Source organism: Egretta garzetta, unplaced genomic scaffold (genome assembly GCF_000687185.1).
Source record: "Egretta garzetta isolate BGI_Z169 unplaced genomic scaffold, ASM68718v1 scaffold329, whole genome shotgun sequence".
Taxonomy (NCBI): domain Eukaryota; kingdom Metazoa; phylum Chordata; class Aves; order Pelecaniformes; family Ardeidae; genus Egretta; species Egretta garzetta.
The window spans coordinates 6,080,460-6,088,276 of record NW_009269999.1 but is presented as its reverse complement, the minus strand read 5'-3'; positions in this window follow the sequence as shown (position 1 = coordinate 6,088,276).

Genomic DNA, 7,817 nt, shown 5'->3' with positions numbered 1-7,817 from the left:
CCAGGGCCCACGGAGCAGTGCCGTATCCTGGTAGCAAAGGCGGCTAGCAGCCAGAAACAGGAGAGTGGCAGCAGATAAACAGAGGGACGTGTGACTTCTCCCCCTTTTCTTGACAATCATAAAACTGTGTCTGAAATACAGTGTCCAGCTTTGGACTGCCTGGTACCAGAAAGATGGTGATGAATCTGAGTGCATGGAAGGGATGGTCACCAAGATAGCTGGGGGCTGGAGGACTTCTCCGTCGGGGAGAGGCTGAGGGAGCGGGGGGGGAGCGGCAGCTCCAGAGGGACCTGGCAGCAGCCTGCCTGCACTGGGGAAGAAGCTCCTGAGAAGATGGAGCCTTTTAGGCTCTTTACCTAAGTGCATGGCAGGAGGACGAGTGGTCATAAATTGGAATGGGGAAGGATTAGACTGAGTGTAAGGAAACAATTTCTCTCTGTGAGGACAATTAAGAGTGGACGAGGCTGCCCAGAGATACTGTGGAAGCTCCATCCTTGGAGGTTTCCAAGACCTATCTGGGCAAAGGCCTGAGCAACCTGGTCTGCATTTAGTGTTGGCCCTGCTCTGAGCAGGAGGTTGGATTAGAGACCTTCTGAGCTCCCTCCCAACCTGCATGAGCCTGTGATTATGGGGTGGGGTTTTTTTGGGGGGGAAATCTTAAGGAAAATGGTGTCTGTTTGGTACTTGGAGGTGAAATCTCCAAGGGACACCGAATGCTTCTTTTACTTCACTTAGCTTCTGCTATCCAGACTTACATGCGATGACTACTAAGAGCATTATCAGTTTCCTTTTGCTCAGGAGGCTACCTACTGCCCTTGAACTTTGGCAACTTTGCTCATCTTTTTCTGCCAGAAGGACCCACCGTGAACGCAGCTGATCCTTCAGGCAGTCTCTGCTTATCAATTTCGCCTGTCTGTCGCCTGCCCAGTCCCGCAGTTCTGGTCGCTCCTGTGATCACCCCTCTGTTCACTTACAGTCTATTTACAGCTGCACTCAGAGACCTTTACTTTCACTCTCAGCTCTTATCAGTGCTGTGAAACTCTTCCAAAGCCTTATCTTTTGAGTCAAGATTCACCACTGTGCTTCACTGGGTTTGTGACACTGGTGTCAGAATGAGACCAGAACGAACCAGCAAAACAGGAGGTGTGTGTTTCTTTTTAACCCAGTACCCCAGTGGGCCTGTTTCTTCCCTATGTTTCTGTATTTTATAGTATGAAAAAGTACCTTCAAAGGGGACTTTGGATGTTCATGTAAACACAGCTCCATTTTGACTCTGTGCTTTTCAAAGCACATTCCCTATCTCCTTCAAAACGGAGACATCAAGGCAAAAAAAATAGCCTACATGCTAGTCGAGGTCTCTGCTGTTAGAAGTTGCAAACTGGCAATTCGGGCTGTCTCAGAAGTGCTAACCCAGCTCCTTCGGGGAACGCACGGTGACGCGCTCTTTCACAGTCTGATCCTATATGCCCAGACAGTGTGACAAGCGGCATCTTCGGGAGCCTACTGGGAGCTAGCAGAACGGGAGAAGAACTGCTCGTCCCTGTGGGTTGCTCCTTGAGTGCAAACTAAGTTTTGTGCCTGCTGTGTGCTCTTCCCTTTAATACTGTCCCGGCCTGCGGAAAGGAGGAAAGTGGCAGGACTGTATGTAGTGGGCAGGCCGAGAGCGGTGCTGGTGCAACTCATAAGGGGAGCTTTCCCTGAAGATAAAGGGCGGCTGTTCACTGTGGATGACCATCCCTCTCGCAAGAAGCCTGTGCACGCTTCTATTCCTCTTAGGCCTACTACAGAGACGTAAATAGCACTTAAGTGGTGCTTAGGTCTTGGACTGACCTTTGGTCTGAGCGAGCTCCATGATGTGTAAGCTCCCTCCCACCATCTCCGCACACAGCGAGGACGAAAAGCTCAGGCAGATTTGGTCATCCACTTCTCATCCCTTCCAGTTGCTAGAGAAGAGAGCAGCCTGTAACGGGAGACTGGGTCTCTGGGACTGGTGGTTAGTCCCTCATGAGGACACATGCAGAAAGCATTTTAATTAGATTAAATCCATTTTGGCCTGGTGAAATGCAGTGGGTTACATGTCTCTGGTTAGTCAGCCAAGTACTGGGCGAGGCAAGACTTTTTTCTTTAAATTTCGCTTGGAACTTGCCAGCCAGAGATTCCTGTGGGATCTGGAGCACAGATACAGAGACACCTGGTGGGGCCATCAGACCTGGCCTGATGGAAATGAATCCTAAAATACAAGTTCCTACCTTTTCCCATTTCATTAGTCTCTTGGGATCCATCTCGTGGTTCCTCCACTTCATGTCCATGCTGCTCCTTACCATCTCATAGGAGGACTACACCTGCAGAAGTGCTAGCAGCAGGATGAAACCAGAGCTGAACACAGCAGCTGAACACAGGGTCTCTGGCCCTACAGCATCATCGCTGCAGGGTCATCACCAGGAAACTTTATTTCCATTTTGGTAATGAAGAGGGGGAGATACTTGAACTTCCTTTGGTAGAGCCTAGATCAATACTTTCTCCACAGAGATTGGAGATCATTCGTGTGTCCCTCCTAGCTGCCAAGAAAGTGATAAACTTTTGGGATACCCTTCCTAAATAAAAACTTTCATCTGTTGGACAACTGCCTGCATGTGCTGGGCATCCACTGGCCTAAATGCTCATCTGAGCCAAAGTGGGAGAACCCTTATAACTGCGCTGGTAGGGCAGAGCTAGGGGAGAGCTTGCAACTCAGAGCAGGAGGGCATGAAGGCATGGTCCAAACCAGAGTTAAACGGTGGAGGCAGAGCCATCGCCTTGGTGAGGAGCAGCAGGAAGGACTTTGGTGAAGCTTTGCAGAGTAAACAAAGGGAGGGTTTGGCAGGGGGTAGAAGCAGCACATCTGTGTTATATAGCCTGCTCCCACTGAGGGAGCACGTCAGCAGCACCAGCTGGGAGGTGCTGGAGTCATGTACAGCTCGGGCCACGTCTGCCAGGTGATCCCCATCCCCTCTGGCATAAGGCAGTCATTCAATGCCACCACTGCTTTCAGAGAGGAGGAAACCTGGGGTTCTCATCTGTACCGACTGGGCTGTTGAAAGCCTCTGAGACTGTTCCATTGGACCTCCGCCTGGGGTCAGTACAACTGCCTAAGTGTGGTGTCTGGTGTCTTCTGAATCCCATGATAAGTGTTGGGTTCACCAATGCAAAGTGCCTTCTGCTGCCCTGGAGCCCATCTGGTGCTTCACTGGGTCCCATCCGGCACTGCACTGGTCCCATCTGGCACTGCTCTGAGTCTCATCTGGCCCTGCACTGGTCTTGCTGAAGCCTGGAACGGAGCTGTCTCAGGTAGAGGGGAATTTGGAAAGAAGAGCGTTTTCTGAAGCAGCCCCTTAAAGGGAAATTTTAGAAGTAGGGGTTTCATAGCCACAGGCACAGCCCCGCTCCTCAAAATGCAGCTAGGCTGGCACCTCTGCCATGCGCTCCTGTGTTTCCTGTGAGAACCGTCTATTCCTGGGCTCACTCCTTTTTGTCTCAGAACTTCCCTGTGGGTTTTCAGACTGTAGTATTTACTTAGCATTTGGTATATTACTTATTTACTACTTAAAAAATTCTTGTTGTTAAAGGAAGCTAATGAAAACACTTCACTCTCTGCAGTTGTCTCTGTGACAGCCAGGTGGCAGGTCCTCTTCTCATAGCCGCAGGTAGGATTGTGCTCAATATGAAGATTTGATTCTCAAGACTGACTTGTATGGGTGCATTTTAGGGAAGGGACGTGTCAACCCTCTAAAGCCTGTACGTCCTCGTCCTGTTGTGGACAGTCCACTGCAGGAAACCAAATGGGATGCAAAAGGCAGCTGGTGACTCTCCTTGCTGCAGGGTTACAGGGGAACAGGTAGGGCACCAGGGGTGAAGTGGGCCATTACAGCTCAACTAAGAAATGGCCAAAAGCTGTCTCTTGGCCTGATCTGGCTGGGACGTTTCGCAGGGAAATTCCCGGTCTATGCTGCAGGGTGAGGTGCAGTCACCGATGCTTCACAGGCAACCTTAATGGCAGCATTGTTCTTCTTCAGGAGAGGTGCTTGTTGGAAGAGCCAAGTGTGTTAGTCTGGTCTTCCAGGCCGGTCTCAGTCCTGGGATTGCTCTATCCCACCAATCCCAGCTTTCTGCCGGGGACTGTGTTTATCCTCCTTTACACATCTGGACTTCCTGTCTCCACATGGGAGATGAGAAGTGAGAGCAAGGGTGGAACCGAAGCTGTATTTTTCCACTGACCCCCTGCTAGCACCATGGCTGTCCCACTGCAGCTGGTGACTTCTCAGCATGCAACTTCAATGTGGTTTGGTATCCTCTGGCTGAAGTCATCGACTGTGTTTTCAGTCTGGCAATAGGACAGGGTGGGTGCTTGCATGGAGCCCTTTTCTTACTCTTCCCTGTCTCTGGAGCTCAACTTGTGTTGGGAGTTGTTAGGTGTTTCCTTTTACATCAGAAATAGCTGAAAGGAGCTGAGGGCATGGATAGAGCGGCAGGGGACTGCAGGTCGCGTGCTCAAAGGCAAGCTGTGTCTTTCAACCCAGTTGGTCCCCACATGTCTGCCATGCAGTGTTTACATCTGTCTAACTGATTCACAGCTGCTCAAGAAAATAGATTTTTTTTTTTTTTGCTTCTGCTTTCCTATAGGGTCACATCATTTAAGGTTTTCTTTCCCTGTAGTCTCCTGAGTCGACTTGAACACGCCAGCCTCCCCCTCTCACCCATCCCTTTCCAACTTCTTTACCCACCTTCTCTTTCTTTGCATCTCTCCTTTTACTCCTGTTTTCTTAAAGCTCTCCAGGGCTGTCTGCCTTTGAAATCATGTGGAGCTGCTCTGGTCTGGTCAGTGTCCAAGTGATAGATGCTTGACACTGATCTTGACACGTTGTTCTGCCAGAACAAGGTCTCGTGAATCCTTTCTTTCTCTTCCTATTTTATCTTCTCACTTTCTAAGATTGCAGAAATCCCTCGTACAGGATAGAAGCAATGTGCATGGATATTCTCCCTGAAACTAGTACGTAATTTAAACCAGAACTGGGGTAATTGGTACCATCTTTAGGGCTCAAAGGTGATGCCTTGCGTGAGGTCATGCATTATGATCCCTGTCCAGCCTGTTCCAGAGGAAACTCACCCTTGACTACCTCAGCAAAGTTGCTTTTGGCTGCTTTACACTGTGACTTTGTCTTGATTAGGAAAAATGTTCGTTCGGGTCAGTCTGGCTGACCCGATTAGTGAAGCCTGCTCAAAACGCAGTTAACATTTTTCCTAGAATAGCTGCAACGTAACGCATTCAGCTCAGCGATCTGTGTCAGGAGTTCCCCTGCAACAGAATGTCAGGGCTCCCTTGGGAGGAACCTGGCAGCCAAGGCTGGAGGAGAGCTACAGCTTGGGCCTGACACCAAGCACGTTACGCAGGAGGGAGCTCAATACAACACTGGGTTTGGACACTCATATTGGATTGTCAGCATCCCTCCTGCAGGTGAGCTTCCTTAGACCGTTGTCCAAAGAACTCCCCCCGCCAGCATCACAGGGACACTGGCTTCTCCTCCCGGTGCCATGGCATGTCCAGGTGGGAGCACTGCAGCTCAAGAATCACACGCCTCTGCTGGCTGAGGCATGGGGGGGTCCTACCTTGCAAACCTCCTGTCTGCAGAATTTGCAGCCTTCCCTCTCCTGGGAGGAGAGTGTTTCCCTCCAGAAGGGGTAGCTGAGGCAGAGGGAGACCAGGATGAAGAGGAGGACCCAGCTCCAGATCCTCAATAGTTAATTTTTGCATGTCAGAGCAGCTTGATGTTAAGCGAGTCCCATAAATTCATGACAGTGGAAGGAAGGAGCTGGGCAGGTGCTTTTGGTTGAGCTCGCTGCTGCCCCAGGGGAGGGACTGCAAGCCAGGCAGCTCAGGGAGGAGGAAACCAGCTCTGACATTTGTAAAGACTGTTGATGGAAGGTTTCTTTCAAAGCCTTTTAGTCTCTCGATCTGAGAGCTCTTTGCCCAGGGAGTGCTGGAAATCTGGCTCTTCTTTCCAAGCAAATGTGGCAGACTCTGGGACTTGATGAGGTGCTGCTGAGCCACAAATACTGAATTGCCAATTGAATGATGTTGGGTTTGTTTTTGTTGTGTTTTTTCTCTCCTTATGGACAGTGGTGCAGTGAGGTTGTCAGGAATGGGAGAACTGTATTTTAGTCCCAGCTCTGCCAGTTACTTAGCATGTGATCTTCAGGGTGTCACTTGCGGCGATGCAGCTTTTGCCGTCTATAAAAAAGTGCACATCCTTATTCTTACTGGCATGGGGCAGTGCCATCAACGGGTGAAGCAGATTAATGAAAAGTTAGACTGGGGTGGGGTTTTGCCAGTAAATACCTGCCAGGAAAGGTCCACGGGAGCTATTACTTTGCTTCCCCAGTTAGAGTCTCTTTGAATTACTTCGCAGCTAGAGATGATACTTGCAACGTTTTATGTTTGGGGGGTCCATCCCCCGCTGATGTCCCAGCTATCCTTTGCCCCTCACCTGTCCATTACCCCTGGGGACTGCATGTGTCTGATTCTGACCCGATACTTCAAGCTAATCCAGAGTAATCTTTCTCTGTCAGTCTGAACGACTGCATTGGTCAGCATCAGGATTTAAACTGAAGTACTTGGCCCATGCTGTTGCTGGCCTGGCCTCTTTGGACCTTTCTGAAAACCAAACAATTTGTGCTTTATAAATCCAGTGAATGGGCTGTACTCATACCTCACCCTCCATGGCGCAACCAGATCCTGGCTCAGTTGCAAAACCTAACTTCTCCCTGGGTTTGGTGCAACTTGCTGAGAGCACCCCATAATGTTTTTGCCCGAAATTTCTGCCTGGTCAGGGCTGTGCCGAGTTCCTGGGCTCCTAAAGTATGTCTCATCTGGTTTGTAGCTGAGAAGAGGTAACAAGCTGAAAGTACCAGAGTGCCATGGCTTTAGCAGTCCCCTAGCAGGGCATTCAAGACCCATGTGAGTCCTTCCTGCTGCCGAGCACGTGGTTTTGTGCTTTCCCTTTCTCTTCGGAGGTGCCTTTTCCCCATGGTAAGCCTGCCTGGCCCTGTTGTAAAGTTAGGGTTGCCATCGTCTACTGGGAAGAGCAATGCAAAGGTTGCTTTTCCGTTCCCTGATGCCTCTCCTGCTCTTCAGGATTTGTCAGATTTAGCTGGCAGCAGTCCAGCAGCTGGATTAGCATTAAATAATGAGCAAATGCCCTGCAGCCCTTTTTCAGACCCAGCAAAGCACACACCTTTCATTCTTTTCTTACATGTCTTCAAGCCCTATTTTTATCACACTGGGAGAAAGCTGAGCTCTGGTCAATGCTGGGGACAGAGCAGAGGGTGCTGCGCTCCTTTCTTTCTGGCTAATTAGTACCACGGTGGTAGCCAGAGGCTGCTAGCTGTGAGAGCAAAACTGTTTTCTCCCCCCCCTCCGTAACTGCAGCCACGGCGAGCAGTCAGTGGCAGCTGGAAGCAGCTGGGGTGAGCTGCAGCAGAGCGGGAGCAATGCTCATTTCTTAATTTTCCTGCGTGCTTCAGGCTCCAGGGGAGCTGCCCTGGCAACCTCCTCCTTTGTAGCCAGGGGACGAAGTCCCAGGTGAGATGAAGGCACACATTACTATGTCGACCCCAGCAGCTATGCCAGTGTGGTGAGGTCACCCAGCAGCCTCGGTATCTACATGTAAGTGCCCCGTCCACTGGTCTGAGATGCCTTTCTGATATTCAATGAAATTGGATTATGTAGAGTTGCCAGAGGATTTATTTATTTATTCTGGGAAAGGGAAGAGGGAAGGTGGCCA